Here is a 27,194-nt window from a genome sequence, read left to right as displayed (position 1 = left end):
AGACCCACGATAACGTCACAACTTTTTTTTTAAACCTACTTCACACAGAGTTAGCAGTGCACAGCTAAATTCTTAATTTCTTTAAAAATTGACGCGCTATGACTTTTAGAACACACATGAATTTCTTTATGTGTATATTGTTACATAAGTTTAACCTACGTGTAAAATGAATTTGATATAAAATGAAATTCTATATTCCTTGGAATCAAAAACAATATAGATTTTAAACATAAATCTAACGGGAAATAATTTTTCTAATTAAATCGTACAATGTAAATTTGTTCTATATTCGTTAATTTTTATAATATACGACCATAAAAACATCCGATAATTCTTCAAATGATTGCTCCACCCACAACAGATTAAAACAAATAAAAAATACAAATATTTTTATTTCATATTTCGTACCAAACCGGTCAACAGATTAGCAACGTTGAAAAACCAAATTTTAAATGCGCAATCCTTTTCTGCAAACTACCCCAAATCCTATAAAATGGAACCACGTGTAAACATTATTGATACATGCTTGATCCCTATTTAAGTTAAAAAAATAATTCAATGAAGACACAAATTTCCTGATATTTACTTCAAAAAAAAACTTTCAAATTTGGTCATTTCCTTTGCAAATTATTTCACACACTACGAAATTGTCACATAGAACACATCCGATCGTTTCGTTTAAAACCAAAAGTATCCCCAGATTCTCTATGAAGCCATAAATATTCGAAGTTAAAAAAAATATAATTTTCAGCTCTCCCGGGATCAGTCCTCCATTCTGTATAATGGGATCGCGTTTAAATATTGCTGACATGTCTTTTATCGTAATTGAAAAATGGAACATCGAACCACATTATAAACTATCCAACGCTTGAGATTTTTAGGTCACCCTGCTCCAGAAAGCAAGTTCGTTCATCGGCTACGGATACCTCTAGTTTTTGTTTCCGTCGAACCTCAAGCTATTTCAGAACTGCATCCACTTGGTGTAAGGCTGTAAAGAAACATTCAATCCGTCTTGTTTTATACGCGACTCCGTGTCTGCTTAGTAAACAGAATGATTTCGCGACCAGTTTCTCAAGCGCACAAAGCCCAGCTGGCTATACAAACGTCACTCGTACGCTCTTCCTTCCTTCCGTGTTCCTCTCCGCTATTCGCAGCGCGAAAACAACGAATCAACGGAATAACAACCGTGGAAAAGGAGCATCGTGCCGCGGGCACAAAAGTCGAAGATAACACGGAGACACGAGAAGAAATCGAAAGAGAAGGGGGGAAGGGTGTGGGGGGAGGGACGATGGAGAGAGAAAATGCACTTCCAGGCTTTATCCGGGTGGTGGAAAGAAAATCTTCTTATACTTTCTTTCCTTTCGAGCGTGGCTCAGCCTTATTTCAAACCCTCCCCTCTCGTCGATATCCTATCGAACAGATATCCCGTACCGTTTCATGATTTCCTCTTTCGGCGTACGTGACATGAAAATGATCATGCACTTCCAGCCTACTGGATCCATCGCCAACAGTAAAGAGAAAATTGACGATAGAATCGAAAGAATCGCTCGTGAACCGGCAGACCGATACGAAACTTCCACCGCTTCTTTTTACGTCTCGAACCTTTTCAGCGAAATAATTGTGGATACGGGGATTGTAATACCTGGTGCATAGGAATACTTTTTTTTATAAGAAATGAAGAAAAGTATCGATACGAGTATGGAATGTAATCTTTGTGTTATAATTGTAGAGATTGATACGAATCTCGATTTGACGTTTTATGAACATCGAACGTGAAATAATTCATCTTTGAAGAGGTTCATCTTTGAAAATTAATTTATTTCTTATTCTATTCTGTTCAATGTCAAGAATTGTTCGTTTTAGACACTTTGAAACGTTTCGTCACCCGAAAGATCTTACGTTGATAAGGACCATCGAACTCTGCTTTAGACACTGTGTACTAGATGTTGGGATTATTCACCAGCAAGCTGAGATGAGACGTCACCTTAAGAGAAACACAAAAGTTTCCAAAACTTTAGAATTAAAGTTCTTCAGTCTATTAACAGTCGAAAAAAGCAGAATAGTAACTCTTGATTATTATTATTATTGAAATAGTACTTGATTAATGTTTCTAGACAATTGAAACAAAATTATTTTTCATGTATAATTTATTTGAAGTTTCTTTTTAGATAATTACAATAATTTCGTTAGGTCTTTCTCTTTGGGTTAATTAAATACAGAAAACCTATTTCTACATACACAATATATAATTTGATAACAGATATAATTCACCATTTCCTCTAAGTATATTTGACTTTAAAATATTATTATATAAAACAAAGCAATACAGTTCGATTTAAAAAGATTGTAAGTTACGAAAAGTAAATTTTAACTTCTTTTATTAACTTCCTGTAAACCGGATTTCCTCTAAATGTCGACCAGAAGAATATAACACTACATACAGGCTCACCGTGTACAGTGTGCCCATAGTTAGCGAAAAATCGCTTCATGAAATCCATAAATTCTACTTTACTTGTATTCATTCGGCAGTTTTGTAGCGATACGGTCGCATCAAATGTTATTCACTGCTTCCCAAACAAATTAATACACACCAACAATCGGTCGCAAATGTCGTTCCGGTGCATTGAAAAATATTTGAACGCACCGCGATCGTTGGTAAATGGACCGTTACCGCGAATCAAGCAGAAAAATATATCGACGGAAATATCCCGGCTTGTGTCGACAAAGAACTTATCGACCTGAAATTTCAAAAAGCCAATTCACGGAGCAGTTGATCAGTCATCGAATTAATTAACGTTTTCAAGTAACCTGAAACGACAAATTTTGTTTATGTTTATAAATATACGTCTCTTGGTCACACGTATGAAAACTCTTATCGAGTACACAATAATAGATATTTAATAGTCCAATTCCTCTGGATCGGTGCATTCAAGTTATATTACAATATCCGATAGCTACTGTCGGAGCATTGTTATTCATTCGATTCATCGTGCATAGATTAGCAACGCTTGGGTGAAATGTTCGAAACGTTTGAGCTACTCTATCACGCGGTCGGTGATGCGATGTTACTGCGCATCTACGACGCGCCGCTACAGCAGCGCCATCTAGCGTTTCAACCGCGCGGCAACTAATAGAAACAACCAAGAGGAGATACCTTTACCTATTCACTTCAAACGATAGAAATATAATACGGTAGAGATGAGTACGGTACATTTAAAACTAATATTGACATTAACAACTATCTACTTTGATCTACGATTGTATCCTCGAACCACAGGTCACTCGATTTTTGCTTTAAACACTTTATCGTGTATTGTATAGTAGAATATGCATATAATATTGTACAGTTTAAAGAAAAGAAAATTAATTCCAAAAAAATTTTGAATTGGGTTAGACGTTTTACTCAGACCTCACAGGACCTGAAACTGTCCATGTACCATTTACTCGTGATATCACAGTCCTCGTAGCTCGGGGACAGTTTCTCTCTCTACAATACATATATATATATATACTTGCACAGGATATTTCGAGACGAATGGTACGATCCAACAGAGAGCAATTCTACGTGCAAAAACAACTCGACCAAACACAAACACCGATACCGTCCACATTCTTATTGCACCCGTACCAGAACATTCTTGGTAATCCCAATAGAACCTATCTTTCTTTCTCCCTGGAATACCGATGGAAGCCTTGAAAAAATTCAACATGCGCAAACCTTTTCGTCGACTACAGCGAAACCAACCAAGCAGAAATTACCCGACACTGTCCACGTGCTACGTAACACATTCCCCTTAATCCGGTACCGATCTTTCTCTCTTCCTAGAATGCATACGTCTCGCGAGGAGATTATACCACTGTGTACGTTATCTCGTACACCATCGAAGTGTAGCATTTGATCCCAATTGGAGCTATTTGCATTGTCACAGGAAAATCCTCGAGACGGGATCGTGAATTTGTTTGCGCTGTACGATTACGTTTAACAATCGTAAATACGTTCTGTGGATGTTCACCGCGATGGAAAGGAAGAGAATCGACGTCCTCGATGCAACGCAAAAGCAGAAAAACGGGAATGCTTCGATCAACGTTTGAAAAAACAATTTTCTGTTAAAGTAGCACGTGGCGGTGTGTAACGATGCTTACGAACGAACGAATCCCGCCGAATTCGATACGTACGTAGCTATTAATTGCAAACGCCAATGAAAATACCACGTCGGGCTGGTTATTTTTCTCCGCTCCGCCTCGTCTCGCGCCTGGTGTCGGCCACTCGTTCATTTATACCTGTATACACAGTATGAATACGTAGGATTGAACTGGGTCAATTTGCTGTTGCACTTACCACGAATGCGCAAAGACTCTTCGTTACACGTAAATGTATTTCCACTTTGAAAGCCTGTTATTCCACTTCTTTTAATAAGCGATCATCGTGCACAACGCCAGGGGGGCGGGGAAGGGGGGAAGGGGTCACAAACGTCATCGTTAACCGTGATTCCGTGGACAAGTGTTCAACGACTCGGATGAGACACTAAACGCCAGTGGACGAATCATCGTTTCCGAATTGCCAGAGCATGTAACGTTCACTTTGCGCCAATTTGCGATACTTCGCGAGCGTAATTTTGTTTACTTAACCGTGAATCGACTTAAAAACGATGAAAAGCGAAAACACGGTATCTTGGGTAACCGAAATCAGAACCTCTTTTGTCCAAGACCGAGGCTAAACCTCGCGTGTACTTTTACAGCGATCGTAAAGAAATGATGTGTCGGTGTTTTCTGCTATAAATTGAGTTTTCACGGTGACCGGGTCATTGGTTTATACGGTGCAACTATTGTGCGACGATCAATAGGGAAATGATCTTTTTTAAATATTCCGTTCCCAAGATCTGAATCCGTTTAGCTCTTTAGAGGGAGCGTGTCTCGCGTTGTGTGCGCTCGGTGAACGAAACTTCAAAGCGATACCACACCTATAGAAACGTGTCGACGCGTGAGATATAATTTATCAATATTGTAAAGTAAATTTCTTTACAATTTTCGTTGTATCTCGAATAAATGCGTTACGAATAGATCGACGAGACCTTCCCGATTGAAAAGGAGTTCGAACTGCAATTGTTCGAATTTCGATCAAACGTTCGAATAATTTCTGAAAGGTGGTCCGAACGAAGTCGTGTTTGGATTTATTTGCATCGAGAGAATCTCACCTATTCGTCGACGACACTCTCGAGAGGTTGCAGCAACGTGTACCTAAATTTTCGAATCTTTCGCGATGAAACGTGATATCTTTCTAAAGTGGAGACCCGCTGTACACGGATGAAATCGAATGTCTTATACAGTCACTTATCGTTGAAGCGCCTTAATCCATTCAACTTCGGAAAACCCCAACGCTAAATTCGCTGACGTTAAACGGATTAAACGCTCCGGTGGTTGCGTCTTCGTTTTCAATTCTTGATATCGCAGAGATCGTTCTCTCTCTCTCTCTCTTTATTTTTTTTCCTTTTTCTTTTTCGATCCGGCGATTACAAAGGACTCGTTCTTTCAAAAGAAGGCTGACTTCAAAGAAACGACGACATCGCTCGAGGCTGAACTCCAGCGCATCAGGGAACGTTAATCACTCGGGCCACAATAGACTTCCAGCCACTCATCGTTGGGACATGTCGTCAAAAATTTATTGCGGTCGATTTGCATAAATGCGCCTACATAATTCAATGGGAATCCGTATCAAAGAGCTGGGGAAATAATGGAGATACACTAGACACTCGTCACGGACGCGGTTCATCACTTCCTCCAGTTTCGAGGGAATGAATTTCCTGTTCGACGAGCCCGCAGATTCCTGACACAAATCGCGCATTCAGCGAATACAGAAAGAGATAGTGACAGAGAAAGAGGTAAAGAGGAGGAGGAGGAGGAGCAGGAGGGGTGAAAGAGAGAAGAAAAGAGAGACAAGAACAGCCGGACGATGCCGTGTAGGAGAGGCCGACCACGAATCAATAAAGTATGATATTACCGAAGAAGGTTCCCTTAGGTGAAAACCTTTTAAAATAATTGGCCAACGACGCATAAATCACGCAATTGATCGTACGATCGATCTCCATCGATTACGGTAAACTCGACGTACACTTGAAGGTCGTTGAGACTTTTGACCTTCTCGTCGAGATCACGAAGAAAATCGAGTTCAAAACAACATTGAAACCATGTCGAGAACGTTACCATTGTCAAACGATACGCTTCCTGATTCCAGGGGAACGTTAACTATTTATATTGCGAATTAATGGCGACGCGACCGTGTTGAGGGATCGAGTTACGTCGGGACGAGCGTATCTTGTCTCGTGATAAGGAAGAACGAATTACGATTTCGCGGGAAAAAGGCTTTCGTTTCTTCCGATTGTTACAAAGTGGGTCGAAAGAGTTCGCAAACAGAAAACTTTGCCACGGCGAGTTCGAAACTTGCCCGCTGGCAACTTTATCTTTATTCGGTAATTAAAAGGATACTGTGGATTAAGACGAACGCCAACGAGTTATTTTTATACAAAAAGGAAGCGACTTCGGGTTCGCTGTCGGAACCAGAATCCTTACCTTCTGGAGTTTTAACTTTTATGTATACGGGCATTCCTCTCTAAAGACACAGATTTTTACCTCGATAAAAGTTTCGATATCGTTCACAACCGCTGTGTACGTTTTCATCCGCTGATGAGAATGAAAATTTGGCCACTTGGGATTATTTTCGCGAGATTGTTAGAAACGAAAGCACGATCTTATTGAAACTATTTTTAATTGTACATCGTTGAAAGTTTTTCAAAAACTATTAAATATTGCGCGAACGAGGTAGTGTTTGAACTCATTTGTCGGAGAAACTTTACCAATCTTATGGTAGTATCATCTTAACGGCATAAGGAAAAATATAAGGATTATTTTCATCGAGTACTGTCATTGTTTGAAAGTTTTTGCGAGTTAATGTGTGTAATGTTAGACTCGCCCACTGTTGCTCTGTCTCTCTTACTCTCGTTGTATTTCGTTCGTTGTTCTCGTTAGGCTCGTAAACTCAGACACCAATTTTAACGAAACTTTTCTGCCAAATTTCGTTGTTGCTACTTTTCGATTACAACTAGCATCCGGTATCAGAGTCGTCCTTTTTATTTCGTCGCTTTTAAATTAGTAAAATATTTTTTCGTATTAACAAACCACTTTAAGAAGATATTCTACTCTATCGCTTTAACAAAATCGATATTATTGCATTTTCTTAGAATTCGATGTCTCAAAAGTATGCTTCGAAAAGATTTTTCTTAAAATTCGAAAAACTAAACGTCATCGTACAGATATAAACTATACTACGTACATTGAATCTTACTTATCCCAGTCGATACTGGCTCATAGAATATTGAAGATTATTACTTGAAATTTATTTTGCAATTAATTCAAACGTGAATAAACATCTGTGGAAGATCGCGATGCTCGGTGTTTATTAGTCTTTTTCCAGTAATTCGAGAATATCGCCTCGAAAATGTTCGTCCAGAGTGTAAACCCCTTTAAGCTACGATCAAGCTTTGACAGGATATCGATTGCACGAGGTTTCATGACGAGACTAGTTGAACAGCAAATCTTACTTCTAAGGACTCCTCCTATACATCAACGTATAAGACGATTATGCTTTAATTGTCCTGCTTCTATAATGGTACTCGACGCACTCACCGGCTCTACTGCACTACTACAGTTACTAATACAATTACTAATGGTATTAGACTTGGATTAAATCGCATACCTCGCATCTGGGCTGCAATTTCCTCGCGTCACGAGACACATATGTACGTCACGGCGTAAGGTCTGTTTAAGACGTTGACGTATAGGAATTCTTGCTTCTTATAAACGACCACTCAGCGCTTGGCACTCATATCGTGTACCAGATTAATTTCGATTTCTCGAATCACGACAGAATTGTGTGAAATGTTTTCTATCTCTGACCACCAAATGTTCGAAAGTTATCAAAAGTTTCGTCTGCCCTTCGAAAAAAAAACCATTTACCCCTCAACGATTTTCTGAACTTAAATACCGAAACTTTTCCCATTCTGTTTAACAGAGTTCAAAACTTCTGTGCGGCAACCTTCTAATCTTATCGAATGATCCAATGTTTTTCTTAATCTTCAGGAAATGATCAATCAAGTGCACGTCTGTCCGTACCGGATTATCTTTACCAAAACAAGTTATTAATTTACCTTGTTCCATTTAAATTTTCAACCCTATTAATTACCAAGTTTATCCATCCCATGATGGGATCATCAATCGATGAGAAACGTATTCAAAAATCTGTAGAGTGTGTAATTGTTGTAATTGTAACCTAATCTTTTTCGTCGGAGTGTGTAATTGTTGTAATTGTAACCTAATCTTCTTCGATTGCGATTAACCAAACGATACGATCACATTTTATAAAAGTATAAATAATTCGAGTAAAATATTCCAACGATGAATACCTTCTTTGAAATAAGTTCGATATCGTGTAAAATTGAAAGATATGTTTTCGATTCGACTCTTGCCTGAAATTTGGCCCACGAAATTATTTTAATAAATTGCTGGATAAGTTCTATCGTTCGATAAGAAATAGAACTATTAAATTCGCGGTTTTATTTTTCTAAAAATGATACTACTGTTTGATGAACATACATAAAGTTTCTCACCTAGATCTGTCGACTCGTTCGTATATTTACAATTGTTCAAAGTCGAAGTGTCATAGTATTTCTTTACAATGGAAGAAACGACGAAACGTATCAAACAACCTAGCATTTTCTTTACCCGACTAACGCAAAATGGTTGCGCACCGCTGGATCTAGACTTACTTCCACGAAAGTTGTATCCTCGAACTTGTCCAGTTCGATTTAAAAAGATTCAAATGGCACAGAAGTTGGCCGGAAATTAACAAATCTCTGCACAAACGCCTCTAACCGACGCGGATTCGTAAGAAGCTTCTCCAATACCGCTATCCGATAACAGTGTTCCCTTAGGTCTATTTCTGGTTCATTTGATGCAACAATAGCCATCAGTTTGGCGAACCTTTCGCGGAGGATCCTAACGATCAACGGGCCAGAGTTTAAAGGATGTATACGTACACGCGGTCGTTGTCGATTCCGGGCTCGTGTTTGTGAATCAACATAATATCAAAGAGGCTAACAATAGCACCTCTCGAGTAACCGCTCAACTTATCGATCATGCCGTTTGGGGAGCTTCGAAATTCATCGGTGCTGTTTCATTAATTATGCTGCAGCCTGCACATCGCTTCGCCGAGGATTACCATGCTTTCTCATCAGGATCCTGTGTTGAATCCCCTGTCAGATATGTTTGTACCGTGGAAAGGATCGTCTGAATCCAGGCTACGTTTTGCCCGGTCCATTTGCGCGAATTGCCAGCGATTGGATAATGTCTTCGCGCGTATTTCGCCGAACATAAGATTCGAATGGTCAGTGGAACACGTAGACCATTCGCGTGGTTAACAAGCTGTCCATGAAATATGATTCTTGCATCGTTAGATTAATTCCAGCTCTCGATAAGTTTCGTTAGAATACATCTTGAACAATTCGCGAGAAATCTGTTCCGGGAAATTTGAAAGAATTTGATCGAAATTGAATATTTAATACTTGGAAGACGCAATCTGAGTCAAATATTTTTGAAATGGATAACGACGAGTATAAAAATATAGAAATTATTGTATTTTAACGTGGTCTCTGAACAAGAATTTTACTAATTATTTGATCGTATTCTCCACATTTCGAAAGTCGTGCAAATAGACGGTTTTATTAAACAATGTCTACGAATTTCTGTAGAAATTTGCGAGTATTTAAGTATGGAATCTTCTGATCAATTAGATGATTACTTTCTTGGTCCAAGTATATTAAACTAGTGTTGGGTACAAAATCACGAGAACGGTGTTATCACTCAATCATTTGCAGTAATTACAATACATATTGCGAGATGTATTTGCAAGTAATGTGCACCTTCTGTTGAATTATAAATTACACGAATACACGGTTATAGAAGCGTAGATTGTCAAATTATTGTCCTGTTGTACATATTAGTCTGAACAGCTGCACAGCGTTTCAATTGTACAGCTTGTATCTATAGCATCTGTAATTATTCACGATAATCTCACTATTCCATTGAAACCACGGTCTGTTTAGTTTTGACATTATCGGCTTTGCTTCTCAATAACAAATATATACATAATATTACGTTATTTTCATTAATTCTGACAGACTGTATTAAATTATACTAAAATTAATTCTAATTAATTGTATTTTGAATGTAGATTTGCACGTGATTGTTTATTAAGTAGTAATTATACGGGACGAATTCTAAAAACTATCGTAATTATTGGAAACAATCAAATACCTTACTGTACTTAATTATCTTTGCGCTAGTCTTGAATTTCGTTCGATTCGTAAATTTTATTAATTGAAATTACTATATCTTCAATTAAAAGTTGAATTAAAATCAGTTCAATTAAAAACGCAGAAACTGTGATACAACATTGAACCAAGAATTGTCAATATTTTATTAAAAAATCTTTCAGGAAGATAAATACGGAGAGAAATCAAAGTACGAAACTGAAAACATATTAATGTGTGCTCTCCTTTGCTTCAGTTTTTAATTAATATTTGTTTACACTTGTATTAATGTTCAAAATTTATGTTAATCAGCGATAGAAATTGTAAGAAATTTTGGAACTGAAATCACTCAGCCTTTTATGATGTTAACAAGCAGGCAATTTTTTTATGATTAAACACTACGATGTAAATATCATAAGAAATAGATTAAAGATTATATCTGAAAAAAATATACAGACTTTAACTGTTATCGTAGAAGGATTTCAATTAAAAGTATGAAATACTGGTGTCCGTAAAGATTTATATCTCGTTTAATATTTTTAGAGTTGATCTTCAGAAATAATCAATCGACTATGAGTTTTGCAATGTTTTCACGAGTAAACTCGTGTGTTTTTTCGTTTGTTGTGCCAAATCAGGCCGTCTCTTCTCTTTTGGCATTAATTTTACCGGTCCACACAGGTTTTTTCGTCACGTTTCCAGCAAATTGGATTGGATTCGATAACGTCAGCAAGATTGTTACAGGATACAGAGAAATGGCTCCGGTAAAAAACAAAAAGGCGAATTATCGTGGACGAAATACCAACACGCTGAAACATGTCAGTCCCTTTTGAACTTTTTTCTCCTTTTGTACAGTTGCATTATTTTTTCCATTCTTTCTCGCGGCCTTGCCTACCGTTGCAAGAAACTATATATTTTTTCGTGGCAAAAACATCCTTTTCATTGGAATAATTTGATAAATTGCACAACACGAAAAGAGAACACGCGCCACTGTTTTATTTCCACGTGACTTTAGGAATTAAAAGTCGTATTGAACGAAATGAAGGCCATATTTGTACAAAATAATTCGTGTTGTAATGTAATTACTATTTGTATTATTTTAAGGAATTATACGGAGGTCACTTTATATTATCATAAGGAATTACACGTAAATCAATTTGTATTATTGATCCAGAGTTGAATTTTCTAAAGTTTCATAAAACACATTCTTTTTCAATGATATTTCGAATAAAATATAAAACGTTGAAATAAATGGAAGGATTGATCGTTTCTTAATTAATACACTTTTCTCTCTTTCAACGATATTAATGCATCTGAAATTCCCGCGATGCGTTAAATTGTAGCCAGTAAACAGCGACGTTTATAAATAAATCAACGTATTAGCCCCCGAACGGCCATAAAGCAAGTTCCTTTTACGGTCCCGCGACTGCAAACGAATGTAAATACCACAACAACCACTTGCGCAAAAGTTCGTATACCGTGGCGAACTTCAAAACGCAAATACGCCAAATGTACCACGGAACAATAATTATCCAGTGACGCCACAGTCCTCCAGAAGCGCTTAATTTCCAACCGGTTCCCAGGGTAGAGAAATTCGCCATTATGTCGTGTCAACTCTGTAACACCGAAACTCGAAGCGCCGTGCATACAATCGTACCTGCGTGTTATCTATTGGGAACGTTGTGTGCATAGTTTGTTCGATCATCAACGGTACGTTTGAATCGTTGAAAGTGTGATAATGAGACCGAGGATGATATATTCCACGTTGAATTGCACCGAAAGAAAAATAAACACTTGCGAAGTGCAATTACTCCAGTTTCTTTTAATAGATCGCCAATGTTGCGATCGAATCGTTGCAAGTGTAAAAACGGAATCGTTGGAAGTGTGAAACGGAACCGAATCGTTAAAAAATGGAAAAATTAAACCGAATCGTTAAAAGTGTTCGAATTAAGGAAACTAATAATATTAAGCCTCCAATTAAAACATGTATACCATGGAATCCTGTGGCTATATAAAAAATTGAGCCAAAAATTCCGTCATTAATAGAAAAGGAAGATTGTTTATATTCATTAAATTGAAGAGATATAAAAATTATACTTAAAAGTCATGTGTTTAAAAGATAAATTTCTCTATATAATTTATTTTTTATTAAAAGAAAATTATGCCTTAGGGTTAATGTAAATCCGGAAGAAATTAGAATAATAGAATTTAATAAGGGAATGTCAAATGGGTTTAGTATTTTAATTGATAAAGGGGGTCAGTTTATACCTAGTTCAATTCTAGGAGAAATTGAGTTATGAATGTATGTTCAAAAAAAAGAGATAAAAAAGAAAAGTTCGGAAATAATAAATAATAGTATACTTATTTTTATTAAAGAATGAACTGATTGAGAATGGAATCCTTGAAATGTTCTTTCTCGAATGACATCTCGTCATCATAAGGACAGACAAGTAATTAATATGAATGTATTAATTATTATTAATGTAGAAAGTTTAAGATTTGTAAATAAAATTAGTCTGATAAATAAATTTATAATATTTATTGAAGTAATTAAAGGCCATGGTCTTGGGGTAACTATATGGAAAGGATGAGTAAATATGTTATGTTCATATTTATATGTTCATAAGTATATGAAACCGAATCGTTAAAAATGGAAAAATTAAACCGAATCGTTAAAAGTGTAAAAATGGAACCGAGAGTAATATTTCATTTCGAAATATATAGACTCCATAATGGAAATGTATAGTGAGAAGAATACAGAAATGACATATCTATCATTTCTACGTTTGCGTAGTGTGCTATGAGAACTTCAAGTAGAAACAATTCGTACAATATACTATGAAAGTGTTTACGAACAGTGAATAAAGTCGCACACGACTTGACAGCAAACAGCCGAGTGACATCAGTTACGCCAGCTCAGTCTCCAACAAGAATTAGTGAAGTACAAACATACTCGTAACTCTAGAAGAAGGTCAAATAGAACAATTGTTTATACGTACTTTTTCCTCAGCTTTTTTGCACCGAAAAATCGCCCCTAAAATTCACCCAGGTATTTTACCGCGCCTTGTTTAATTCCAACGACCTTGCGCGTATTTTTAGGGGACGTAAAAATTACAACCCTCGTTAAAGCAATACAGAGCCCAGACCCGCAATTACCAACACCTTATTTATTAAAAGAAAAAAATTACTCGATTAAGAAGGTGCTCTCACGTGGAATCTCTTCAATGGCACAAAGGTCGTGTATGTTTTTTTTTTTAATAGAGTGCTACACATTTATATTTATCCTCTGATTGTGACTGTTGGAGCAAATACACTCTATGTACGAAATATTACGATAACAATTCTAATACGTCTAAAAACGTAAGAAACAAGTCATTTCTTCTCAGTGTTCATACTGTACGAGTTTGTGTGAAAGGTTTATGTTTTATTTTTATAATTTAATTCCATTATTCCTGAGGAAAGCTTAAAATACAGGTCGAAAAGTCAAAACGTTTTTCTCCATGTAACAGCTTCTTTCAACGTACCTTATTAACGACAAATAACAGAACAAATAAGTACGTGCTAATGACCAATTTTTAAAAATAGTAGTATTTCACCTTCGTTAGCAATTAATTACGCTCCGAGTCCGTGTGTATTATTTTTTGCCGAGAAATGAACTTTCTCACGTCGATATCTCCCGAGTATGTATTGGTTCTTAAATATCTATTGACCTCGAGAACGAAAATATTAATAAAATGTAATAAAAATTATACTTGCATACGAACATTCGCAGTTGAACATTTTTTAAAGACAGTATTTTTCACTGAAAAGAATTGCGTCTCTTTTTCAAAATATTGACGACTGTGTTTAATTTTTGTTTTCGTTAAATATACCATCAATGCAAGAAAGAAAATTGTCAAAATTCTTTACATTTGACAAGGAATACTTTTCGAGTCCCAAATGAATTCACATTTCTACAAAATGGAACATTTTTAACACACTTTCACGTGCAAAAATGATTTTCTGGTTTTTCCTGTTTTTCATATTATTATTATTTAAAGTTTTCAATGTTGCGTCGCCTTACGTATTATACCCCGTCATTCGCATTCACCGTGACACGCTAAAGAATTCTCAAGGAACTGTTTACACAACAGACCCACGAGATGTTTATCCTACAATATAGATAAACCATCGACTAATTGCAAGTTCTTTACCTTTCATCTGCATTCAGTTCAATCAGTTCCATCAGAAAATTCAGAGGGAAATATCCAAAGCATCTTTATATTTAAACGTTATATTCAAGTTTTTATTTCGTTTTGTTCCGTTTCATTACATTTAGTATATTATATTCTTTTATTAATATATATAGTCAATATACGTTCAGTACATTATATGTATATATTTACCTATTTTTCAATTAAGTACAAGTTATATTTAAGTTCTGTATTTGTACGTTTAGTAGAATTGAATATAATTTCAGTATTATTTTATATTCACAATATAACAATTAACCATACTTAACAAATCTCTTTAGAGGAATAAAACGTTAAAAAATGAAGACAATAACTATTAAATAAATGCAAATTACAATACACATTATTGGTACAGCATAGTTCTAGAAATTTTTTCAATATAAATCGAATCATTCTAATATTTTTACGCTTCAAAAGTTATACAAAAGTCTCGCTAAATTCTTCGATCCGGCCCATTGTGCGACGTCATTGACTATAAAATGGTTTGTATCCGGTCCATCCCTTCGGAGAAATTGCCAATCGTGGTACGAGTTTGTTATCCTGAATCCTTGTACTTTTTTACTCCGCTAGGACGATGTAGACAGCGCGGAAGAATATAATGACACGAGGAGAACATGAAAAAATGACTCGGGAAGTACCGTGTCCTTCATTTATTCTTTTAATACCACGAGGTCTCGATAAATGGAAAAATTAAACCGAATTGATGGCGCGCATCGTTGGCAGAGGTTTCGAAAAGATTTTTGCAAATTCATCGGATCGAATCACTTCTGACAGAACCAAGAAGAGTGGAGTTTATTTCTCGCGTAACGAGTGACGAAACAAAAAAATAAATTCGAGATCTAATGAAATCGATAAATTCCAAATGGTTTTCAAAAGTAGAATTCGTAGAATTTAGAAACGTGTGGTACGATGACGTTTAGGTTAATTAATGGCTCGGTCTACGGTGATGCGTCTTCATTAAAAATTCATCTATCATCTCTTACGGTCCTCTTCAGACACGGTGTTATCGTATTAATAATCAGTTATATAATAAAGTTGGGTTAGTAACAGCATTTCAGCTGTAACTCGCCTCTTTTGCACAATCGTCAGCACATTTTACCTGCTTATCTTATATACACATCTTTCTACGAGTATATGTGCGATAAGAAGGTTAAATAACAATAAAAAAATAACTAAGCGAAAATCTATCCGTGCGAAACTTCTGATAAGAAAGGAGTATTTCATTTATTAGCAGTGTAAGGTTACTGCGATGTACGTTGCTTAAACTTTTATTAAATATAGAGACGGAGACGTAATAATTAACGGATCGATGTATAAAATTAAATAGAGGGGAAAGAGAATTTCTATCGTAACCTTTAATATAATACTCGCAAAAAAGTTCATCTATAAATCATCTTCGACGGAAATAAAGCCAAATGAGAACGAATGGTTATTTCGAGTTAGAGTTTTCATTCGACTTTTTTTTTTATAAAAGATGTCCGACGCGGCTTCCATTTTAATCGAAACCATGGTAGCATACAAATTCGTATTGTATTGACAAAATAAATAAATGTTGCAGGTCAACCTGCGCGTCACACTATGGCGTGGTTCGTATAAAATTGCTTCCCACGAATAAAATAAATTTCCTCTACCTCTGTCAAAGTGAATTCGAAGACTTACGTCGACTGGAAAATTTTATTCTATTTTTACAATCACTCGATACCTCTAAATGCTTCGACCAACGCAAATAGACACTGCTTTCTATCTTTTCGGAAAAGAATTTTAGAAAATAGTTTACAATTATTTTACCATTCGAACCAACTCGTATATCATCGTTCGAATAAAATGTCTTCTTCCAAGTATCGATTTGTAAAAATATAAAAAGAACGACTCTGGTGTCTATTGTGAGAGAAGAATTTGATTTAACTAACCCAGAAATCATACGGGTCGATTAAACATCGAAATTGAACGATATTTCGTAATCGAGGCACTAATAATAACCGAGATACGTTCTCGTTCACGTTCCACGTTTCTTCGAACAAATCGATCGATTTTTAAGCGTAACATCAACGAGACTACGACCACACGTTTGCCCGTTTATTTTCCAAACTGAAAAGAAAACAGGGGAACAACGATTATAATCCCTCCCAGTGAGAAGCGAGACTGTTCCCCTTTATCGGAAAAAATGTTAAGCGATAAAGGCCTTTTTTCGGCGAACGTAAAAATAACTATCCGATGCTCGTCAGGCGAGGTTCAAGGGGACGAGACAGCTGACGAGTCAGAAAAATCGAGAGAACCCCGGCAAAACCTCTTTTTACTTCACTGTGGAAGCTTCCCGCGATAACATTGCTTCGTCCAAAGGTTTTAAAATATTCGAAAAAGCGTAACGACGCCGTTTCACCGCAATTCGAGCGATTAAAGCAAGACGAACGATTTAACGAAAAAGATGTTGCAACGAACGAACCGCGATTCAACCCTTTTCACGTGCACTTTAACTCGCGCGCCCCTAGCTAACAATGTGGTAACGTTATACGCGAGCAAACAGACATTTTTTACACCAGGCTATGTAACGAGCCGTAAATATTTAAGATTTAAAATTGTGGAACTTTAGCAAAGATTAGGCAGGTTTTAATCCATTATTTAATGGTAGAGAACCGATCGGCGATTAATTTAACGAAATTTAATAAACACGATAGGAATTCATTTCTCATTGGGTATGACTTCAGTATTGTTTGCTGGAAACGTTAGTTGTAAGTTGTAAGTTGCATAGATATTGATAATAGTAATTCATAATAGTAAAAATGAGAATTGAGTACTAAAGTAAAGTCAATAGTGGAGGGAACAAAAGTTTTATTTACGAGAAAGGACTTCAACGAAACAGAAGGAGTAGCCTATTTGTGTTTTTTCTCTTTTATAAATATTCGTATTTTTATTTTTATTCCGAAACTATCCCAGTTATCGTTACCAATAAATAATATTCTACCAAAGGTGATTCAAAATAGAATCGATAACGTTGTGTACTGTGATAAATTGCTCGATTCGACTAACGATTTATCAATTGAATATATAATAAACGAAATTGGTTCTCGATAACCTAAGCTATTGATTCAATTGTACACTTTCACCGATTTGTTGAAGTTGATGGAAAAACAGATGTTGAAGTTGATATACTGTCTCGTTTAAAAAATATGAAGGAAGAACAACACCTTATGCTATCTGCATAGAAAGGAATAAATTAAAATTCACATTGTTCGTCTATACACCAGCAATATGAAAATATTACAATATAATTCGTTAAAAACATTACAATTTTATGAATTTTATCGTTAAATAACTGACGCTAATTCTCGTTAGATACACTCTATCCTATCAATTCTTCTCCAGATAAAATACAAACATGAAATTAATTTCCATTTGTCAACATTTGTATAACATTAGAGTACATCGATACCACTGATTTTCTTTTAAAAACAAAAGTAACTTTACCACATTTTTCGATCAGTATACTTCGTTTCACTTTCGAGATGAAAGTAAAGAATCATTCAGTGAAGAGTTACTCGAACCTCCGTTAAGCGTTAACTTTCTTTTCTCGATGATTTCGTACAAAAGTATTTAATACAATTATAACAGTTACAGTCGCGTAATTACCAAAGAGAAGCCCAAAGAAGATCGAATGATCCAAACGACTAACTTTTCTCCCAATTAGAACTAGAGAACACATAAGAAAAATGTTGGAATAAAATCTGTACAATGAACGTTAAATTGGACATCTAGTCAGTTTTCGTTGTTTCAAGAGAACCCTTTGATCGGTGTTTGCTGATACAATATTCACAATATTAATTTCACAAATGATGAAGTCGAGAAATGATGATAACCGAGAAACGGGAAATAAGAGTACAAAGGGACCCACGTGATGAAAGAAGAACGACACAGATCTATGTTATAAAAGAGAACCAGTCCTCTTAATTGAATCGATTAAAACTTATAACAACGTGACCAGCAATACCCATTGCATTTTAAGCATCAGCATTCAACCGGGAGCCAGATGAATCGGTTTATAGCCACTGCAACAATCGATATAGAAAATTCCGTTGTATATGGAAACAGTGTGTAAATCGGTGACGTTTATTACGCTAGTTTTACGAGCACGTGGAAGAAGTTTATGGGTTTTAAAAAATAACGAAAGCAAAGAAGAAAAAAAAAAGAAAAATATCGCTCGAAAAAGATCGAAGTGTTTTTCGAAGATGAAAGAAAGATACTCGATTGTTAATATTTTCGCGGTGAATTGCAGAGGGTAAAAGTGAAACGAGAAATTATCCGGCGCGATAAAATATTACGAAGTAGAAATGTTTATGGTAATCGAAGCTGAAACTGCTTCATTAGAATACACCGCAAAGAATGGGACACTGAGAAAGCAAATAGGGTAATTGAATGGTCCTGTTAGAATATTCAAGCGTTAAAATCCTCGACTAAGCGTACTTGCACATGTGGCAATAAAGGTTTGGCATAAAAATGCAACAACGATGCAACGCGGGACCATGGCGGAAATACAAAGCCGTAAGTGGTGCATAAAGAGAAATTTTATTTCCTCGAACACAGGAGGAATTTTGATAAAATATTATTCGCGTTCCGGGAAACGTAAGAATCTCTTTCATGTGTATCAAATACGGAAGGAATTAAAAGGGAATTTCGAGAAGAATATTTGTCCGTGATACGGGAAGTACTTATTTTGTTGGAAAGTCTCAACGTGTTTCAACGCATCGTTAACTCTGCTAGGAAGTAACGTTTTACTTTGTTAATTGTTGCGTACTGGTGTACACAGGTATTCTCGTGTATGTGCATTCCTAAATTGTTGCAATAATACGTGTAGATTGCTGTTATCGACACTGAATGGAAACTTTTAAGTTTTCTGTGTAAGAATAGATGCAATATTCTATACATAAAAATTGTTGCACAAACCTTTGAACGATTTGGTCTTCTTCGGTATGAAACTATGCTTGTTTGTAAAAATAAACAAGCGATTTTCATGTATTTTTTCAATGTGATGACTAATACGTATTATATTCAATATTGTATATAGTATAATGAATTTAATAATAATAGATCAGTTTCTCCAAGTGCATATAAAAAGTGCACGAACTAAGAACTAGTACAACATGATAGTATAATTTTCTAGATCACTGTGCACTTTATAAGATTGTAGGTATTGAAATTATGTTATCAATAGAGTAAGTACAAATTAGATAAAAGTTAAATTTAAAACATTTCTCTTGCATAAAATTATCGAAGGCGCAATGTGCGATTCGTTCGGGTAGACGTTATTCATTTTAGATTTATGTCAGTAAGCAGTATACCTTGCGGCTTTTCAGCATCCGATACTTTCTTTAAAGCTACTTAGAAACGCGTGCAGATTTACCATTTTAAATCTCCTTTTATGAATTGTAATAAATCCACATTTCTTTTTTATGCCAAGCATTAAGCCGAGCTTGGAAAGCTCCTCGGAAATATTCCATTTTCTTTCTAAAGCAGAAAATACATTCGGTAAAAGGACAAGATACGAGTAAAGATTTAAACAAATTTGTTACTTTCATAAAATACTGTTAATTTTTTAATTTTGCCACACGCGATACTCTCACCTTTGTTGAACAGAAAATATTCATTGTTCTTTCCAAAGGAGAAAATAAATTCTGTAAAAAAGATATGGCGCAAATACAAATTTAAAAAGTTGGTTACTTTGATAAAATACTGCAAATTCTTTAATATTTACCGTATTTTTAACGTTTGCAATACACGATACTTTATTTAAAAATTTAACGATCTTATTATAAGATAATCATTATAGAAAATCGTTACTAATGAATTCATTAAACAGAAGATATGTGTAATAAGAACTGCTGAAGGACCCTTAATGATTTCATAATGAATAAGAAATTATAAAAAAAGATCACAGAGGTCGAGTTAATATATTAAAAATTCACGAATACACGTGCATATGAAATAACTGGTTAAATTTGTAACAAAGTATGAATCCCAACATAAAAATATAAATACACTTTCTGTATAATTGTGTGCATAGACAAATGCATACAATTACAACCAATTTGAAGAGTAAATAAAATTATCGTATACATATTAATACAACATATTCGCATAATAAGAAATTATACACTACCAATATTAATCTTACGTTACACTTTGCATAAAAATTTCTTTAATACGTACATACCACAAAACGTAATATATTTATTCCTCAAAATTTATTTAAATTACTCCACGATGTTCGTCCCAAACAACTTGAACAAGATTGCTAATTACTTAGTAACAGGAATAATCTGAAGCAATTTTAGTTTCCATTTTTCTATCCCTCGATACAAATACCAGTTTCTGATTTACATTGTCATTTTATTTAACTGAATATTATATTTCAAACTGTAAATCAACACTTACACGGTACACCTTCGATATTCGTAGTTTCGAACCGATGAACTCGATTCACGATTTGGTAGATTTATACTCGAGAAATGATCTCTTCTCATCTGGAGCTTGAACCGAGCTGATACCTTCTTCTAATCATTACCTCGACAATCCTAATAATTTCTCCGACTCGTTCTCAGTGAATCTGGACGTTAATTCGCTTCAATTTTCTTGAACATCACCGAGTTAAATTTCAACGAATCCTGACCGAAACATAATTCCGTCGACTGTCGAGCGTGGTAGCTGACTTATTAGTTCGAAGAGTGAAACTTCGGTCTAATTGGTAATCAAAGGGTCGCAGGAACCAAGACAGCCCGGAACAAAGTTTCGCGGCCCGCGGGCAATTCCCTGCCCGGTGGAAAATTATTAGGCTCTTACCAACATTGTATCCACACGTGCACGCCAACGTGAAGACGAATAATTAATCGCAACGTCACGGAAAATTGTTTCTAATAAGTATTCATTGTTCGACGACTTACAGTACCTCGCGAAGACTTCAGTAATTAGCTATGTTTTATATTATAATAATTTTGCATTACCAAATAGTCCTTTATAGAATTTTATTCAAACATAACATTCATTTGAATTTTATTTTATATTTATTTTATTTTTAAATACCTCTTCTCTATTTATTGCTCGATCATACTTTTCTTTATTCGTGAGAGATTGTTAATTTTGTAGTGATCATTATTATAAGAATTTTTCCAAAGAAACCCCAATCTTGGATGGTAACATAGTGGATTGTTCAATAAATTTTATCGTTCGATAAAACTTATTTAGCAACCTATTATACATAATTTAATCGATAAAATGTATCATCGTTGAAAAATGCCATCTTGAGTTTTAATGGTTTAATATTATGTATTCTTCATTTCATATTTACAATTTTTTACAATATGATAGGTGTTTCCTTGTAATTACAATTCTCTTTTATCACTTACATTTTTTGCTTTCGTTGTTCTACCATTTTTTGTTCTACATATAAACGTAACCTATAATCACCACACATAATCATTACTTCTAACAATTGATGAACACCATCGAGTAACTTGTCAACTAGGTGTATCATCTCTATTACTATTTTTACTGTTTTTAGAACTTTTAATAGTTTCGTGAACACTTTTCATCAACTCATTGACAATATTGTTCTTTTTAGTAATTATGGTTTAATAAATTTCTTAATTTTGAATAATTTAAAATCAAATGAATAATTTAACGAACGAATCCCTGACACTTTTTCATTCTATGATTTATACAACCCAATTGCTACAACCGTTCAACAGCTACAGATCATTTATTTATTTTTATAACTGGAAGCTAAATTTTTCAGAGATAAATTCTGCAAAGAGTGGTCGATTGTGCAACCAATAGCGGCGATGCAAAATAATCACTGAAAAATGTTGCTTTCCAAAAGCAGAACGATGGATATCGATTGAATATACCCAGCAGTGTAAAAGGAGAATGTTAATCGAGTGTAATGCATACAAACATGGGAATCGATGCAACACAGAACGTTTTATCGTATTTCCCTCACTTTCGCCAGATATCTGCGTGAATAATTCAACGTCCGTGGCACCTAGTAATCGGAAGTCTGTGAAATTAATTAAACAGAACTAATTGGAAGCTGCACTTTACTGGTGAAAGCCAAGCACCCTTAAAGAGTCGTAGGATCATTCGACCATTAACACAGTTTCCGAGCATTGGGATCTGCAAACGCAGGATGTGATCTTAAGTAACGGGCTCTCGCTGACTGAAAGTTCGAAACCTACAAAAAGGCTTTAAAGTTTAAAGCCTACTTTCACGCTTTTATTCCGCGTCTCGCCGCCACCGTTGCTCTTTGAGTTCGTCGCTCTATCGTGTCGTTCGTAATGTGCAACGTCACTGTACAGGTTGCATTTACTATTCGCACGCATCCAGTGACCTGGTCCGTTTCTTGAACCGTCTAATAAAATCCATCGAGGAATTTCGAATTGTCGTGGACGGTCTTTCCACGAGAGAACGGTCGTTTGCATAGCGAGCTTTCCAGAATAGAGTTGGTAGTTCTCGTGACCATTTCGTAGCATCAATATTAACGCGATACAAATTCGAAAACGATGTCATCGTGTCGAACGAGTTTTCTCGGCCTTACGTGCCTTCTGTGCATCGGAATAACGCTTTAAACTAAACTAGCGGATTATTTAAATACTTGTTTACGCGAATGAGAGAAATTCCTTTATTTTTATTCAATTTTGTACCAACACGGAATTATATATTTTTTATATATTACGAAATTGAATAAACGATGTATTGAAACACATTTGATAGCTTTTCGCATTTATAAAAATGAGATATGTTAACGTGTTTGATATTTGAAAGATAAATAGATAAAAATTTATAGAAAACACGAACAGGAGTTTATGAAATCAAGGTGAATATAATTATTTTAAGAACCACGAGAGAATCTCGTTAAACAAGACTCGTGTTTTATTTGGATAAATTTTTTCTCGGCTCAAATTACAACAGCCGCTGATTTCACTTGCAAATTGAAACCTGACGCCCTTCGCAAATCTTTTTACAGCTTTGAAGCTTTACCGTTACTTCCTCGAGTTAACTGACTTTCCCCGATTCGTCGGCTAAACACTGCTTAACCTAATTCGCATCCCCCAAAGCATGCAACTCCACACGGAGAAAGTATTATAATAATCGATTAATTTGAGTATTTTTCGATTAAAAACACTTTCCATCAACACCAACCGATTGTAGTCTACGGATACAAAAATAAACAATTATCATAAAAATCTGCAGATACTATTTCGTATACAAACATGAATATTTCCATTGAAAAAAGAATATAACTAATAGTAATGTAATTATTAATATATCTAAATTATGTACGAATTAATGTTCCTGTACTTATTTCTAAAATTTATGTTCGAACAGAAAGAGAAGTGCATTGAAATCACTGATGACTGTCACGATTGATACAAATTTCTTCTCGAATTAATTTAAAGTAAGCTTACAATACTTTGTAACAACATTTACAGAAATAATTGAACTGAAACAGACACACACTGTTCAATCCCGAACAAACTAGCAGAACAGAGTTGACTCAAGTTCGGGGTTTACATCCACGGTTTCCGATGTTTCAAAATAGGGGTCTACACCCACGGACATCCGGTATCCTCCATACACATACGCACGAAGCGTTCCAAAAGAAATACTTCGATAACTTTTTACTGCATCCCACACACGTGTATAAACTTAGAACATTTCCCTGCACTATATAGTCTCCCTTTCAACTTCGTTTGACAAACAATTTCGCATCGACTTAACGCTCTCGACGATACTTAAACATTTGCCTGGAACACGTTTTCGACAAATTTCCACCGCTTCTTACTCCACCGTCCTCGAACATAAGTGATTATAATTTCAACGCTACTCGGCTACAATCTTCGCGAACATCTTTACGAACGTTCGTATTTCAAACGGATTTTCTTCGCAGAACGCGAATCTTGATAACGACGATTTCACGCTCGACGCGAGAATTACCGCTTCGGAATCGCTGATGGAGTAAAAGGAGAAAAAAAAAAAGAAAGGAGGGAAAAAAATCCTAACCTCTGTACGTTATTCGTGATTAAGGCCGTTATCAGTGACAATTCCCCCCCGCGAACTCCGTAACCTGGCCCCTTTATATTACCCGAGTCTTTATACCATCCAACATCGGGCTATCAAACTGACTCACGATCCGAGCGGTGACGAATAATACTCGAACACGAAGGTTCGCATACCTTTGTGCAAGCACTTGGGTCGTCGAAAGTACCGACGACACGGAAAGCCTTCTCACACGAACGCTCGCTAGGGTGCATGAAAGTGGATGGAGGGACGGTTAATGCCAGGTCGAAGGAGAAGGAAGGTGCCTCGGGGGTCGAATGCAAATACGTTCGCGCGTAATTGCAATTTACATGTTTATAAACCTCTTTTGCATGTGGTGGCTCCTTTTTTCCCAGTTTCGAGACCGGCTCGAAACCCTTGTTACTAGGCCTCGTGCTGTGACGTCAGGGCCACTTCGTTATAATCCGGCGTAAAAATAGCCCCTGTGACAATAATTGCGCGCATAATCGGGAAGAACCGGCTACGACAAGGATGATGTCTCATCGATGATTTTTTCGCCGGTTCGACTTTAACTCTCCGATGAAATAAATAACCGGATCGTCGAGCACGGTTTAACAATTGTCTTGATCGTTGTATCGAACCTCGCGAAGAAAATTGATTTTTATCGGGAAAGATGAGCGATTTCCAAAATGTTTACGCGATGCAACGAACGAATTTGGCCAAGGTTAGTTTTAGATTCGTGTCGTCCAGGTTATCAAATTTTGTTTGCAATGGAATAATAAATAGTAATTAATCTTGGGTATTTTGTGAAGCGTTTCATTGCTCGACGATTGTCGTTTTTTCTAATTGTTCAAATATTGCAATTTATAGTTTCCTGTATATTTCTTTCGGAATACTTCGTACGACCGTAATTTGTTACGTTTGGAGTACTTTAGAGGTCGATAAGGGTGTAGGAAACAATTTAATTCATTTCAAAAAGTATTAACATTTCTCTTGGTCGTGCTAATTCTGTATACCAATGATGTAATAGAAAATACTAGAGCAACATAATATTATAGTTGAACAAGATGAGAAAAAGCACAAGTGAATAATTGAAAAACAAACTTTAAGTTATTTTTACATCCACGATTCGACCTCTCTTGAAGTTTATGTATTTATGGGACGTGTTTATCACACATTAGAGCGATTTCAATGGAAACCCTTTAATAATAATTACATAAATTTTACTATAAAAAAATAACAATAACAGCTTTGTAATGTTTTGAAAACAATGACTCTTCACGATTCAAGTTTTCGAGTGATTCGGGTAACCTTCGAGTTAACGGAAAATAAAATGTTTAATATACTGTTATTTCTAATCTACGTACATCTGAACAACCTTTCGTAAGGAACTATAATTTTGTAATTGGAAAATTATTTAAATTTCGTTCCTCTTTGGATAGGAAATGGAGTACTTATTGGGAACAGGTATAACGTGTAACAAAATGAAATATTGTGTCATAAAATATTTGATGCACTTTAGTGGCGAAGGAAGCATCCAGCAGAGTAAAACTTGTTTGCCAAATGCATGGTACGTTCGTGAAATTTCACGTCGAAGAAAACGAGGCGCAAAAATTCAGTAGTACGAAATACGATATCACGTCCGGTGCAACTTCGAATTCCAGCGAAACTAGAACCACATAGCTCGTTACTTCTAAACTACTTTAAAGCGATATTATTTCGGTCGTTCGTTTTTCAAACGAGTTGGTCGATAAATGCACTCGTAACACTTTATTCTGTTTATGTAAAATGGAAATTTCATGTAACGAACGCCCACAGAACGTTAAACGATCGTACAGAATTTTTACAGTAACGATGATTTAGTACGAAACCAGGACAAGTATGTATGAATGTTTCTTTTATCAAAATTTATTGTTTGTATAAAAAAAAGAAAGAAATTTCCATACGAAGTGAGGCAGAATTATAACAATTGTTTTCTTTTCAAATTTGAATTCTGTACGGAACAAACGTGATCGTTTCCATTTGGAGAAATCTTTTTCAAATATTGAACAAATACTAATTTATCAAGGTAAACGATATTATTTTCAATACCGTCATCTGTTTACTTCAACACACTTGGTGAACAATTCCCTTTCAATTTTTCAATAATGATACAAAACCGAATACAATAATGTCGATTAATTTTAATCCGCATTAAAAAATGATATAACTGGCGATTATAACATTTTCAGCATCAGAGATAAATAAACAACTTGCCATCGGTTAAAATTCCACGATTCGTAAAGTGCTGTTACATTTCAAATCTCTTAACAATTACACACAACAATTACAACTCATAAACAGTAAGAAATATTAATTTCCTTTCGATAACAAATATTATATTATCTACAATAATATAAAATTATACCTATAATAATAATAAAAAGTACAATGATAACAAAGAGGAGTATAAAGAACAATTTTTCACATACGAACAAGAATTTGTATTATTATCGACATTTCTCTTACCTTTATATTTGCATTACTAATGAGGACGAAATTCATTACTAAATATATAATA

The 27,194-nt window shown here is 35.4% G+C and overlaps 1 protein-coding gene, 1 long non-coding RNA gene and 1 pseudogene across 2 annotated transcripts in view; 1 reads left to right on the top strand and 2 right to left on the bottom strand.

The window, feature by feature from the left end:
• LOC143151467 (uncharacterized) overlaps positions 1–27,194 on the bottom strand; it is a 199,068-nt gene that overhangs the window by 130,264 nt on the left and 41,610 nt on the right. The gene's annotated exons all lie outside the window — the stretch shown is intronic.
• The window catches only part of Igl (IQ calmodulin-binding domain containing protein igloo), a 188,760-nt gene that overhangs the window by 154,884 nt on the left and 6,682 nt on the right, over positions 1–27,194 (top strand). The window lies entirely within an intron of this gene.
• Positions 12,262–27,178, bottom strand: LOC143151412 (cytochrome c oxidase subunit 3-like; annotated as a pseudogene).

The sequence above is a fragment of the Ptiloglossa arizonensis genome, chromosome 9, assembly GCF_051014685.1.
Source record: "Ptiloglossa arizonensis isolate GNS036 chromosome 9, iyPtiAriz1_principal, whole genome shotgun sequence".
In the NCBI taxonomy this organism is placed as follows: domain Eukaryota; kingdom Metazoa; phylum Arthropoda; class Insecta; order Hymenoptera; family Colletidae; genus Ptiloglossa; species Ptiloglossa arizonensis.
The sequence above is the reverse complement of the archived record's forward strand: the minus strand, read 5'-3'. Positions and strand labels throughout refer to the sequence as shown.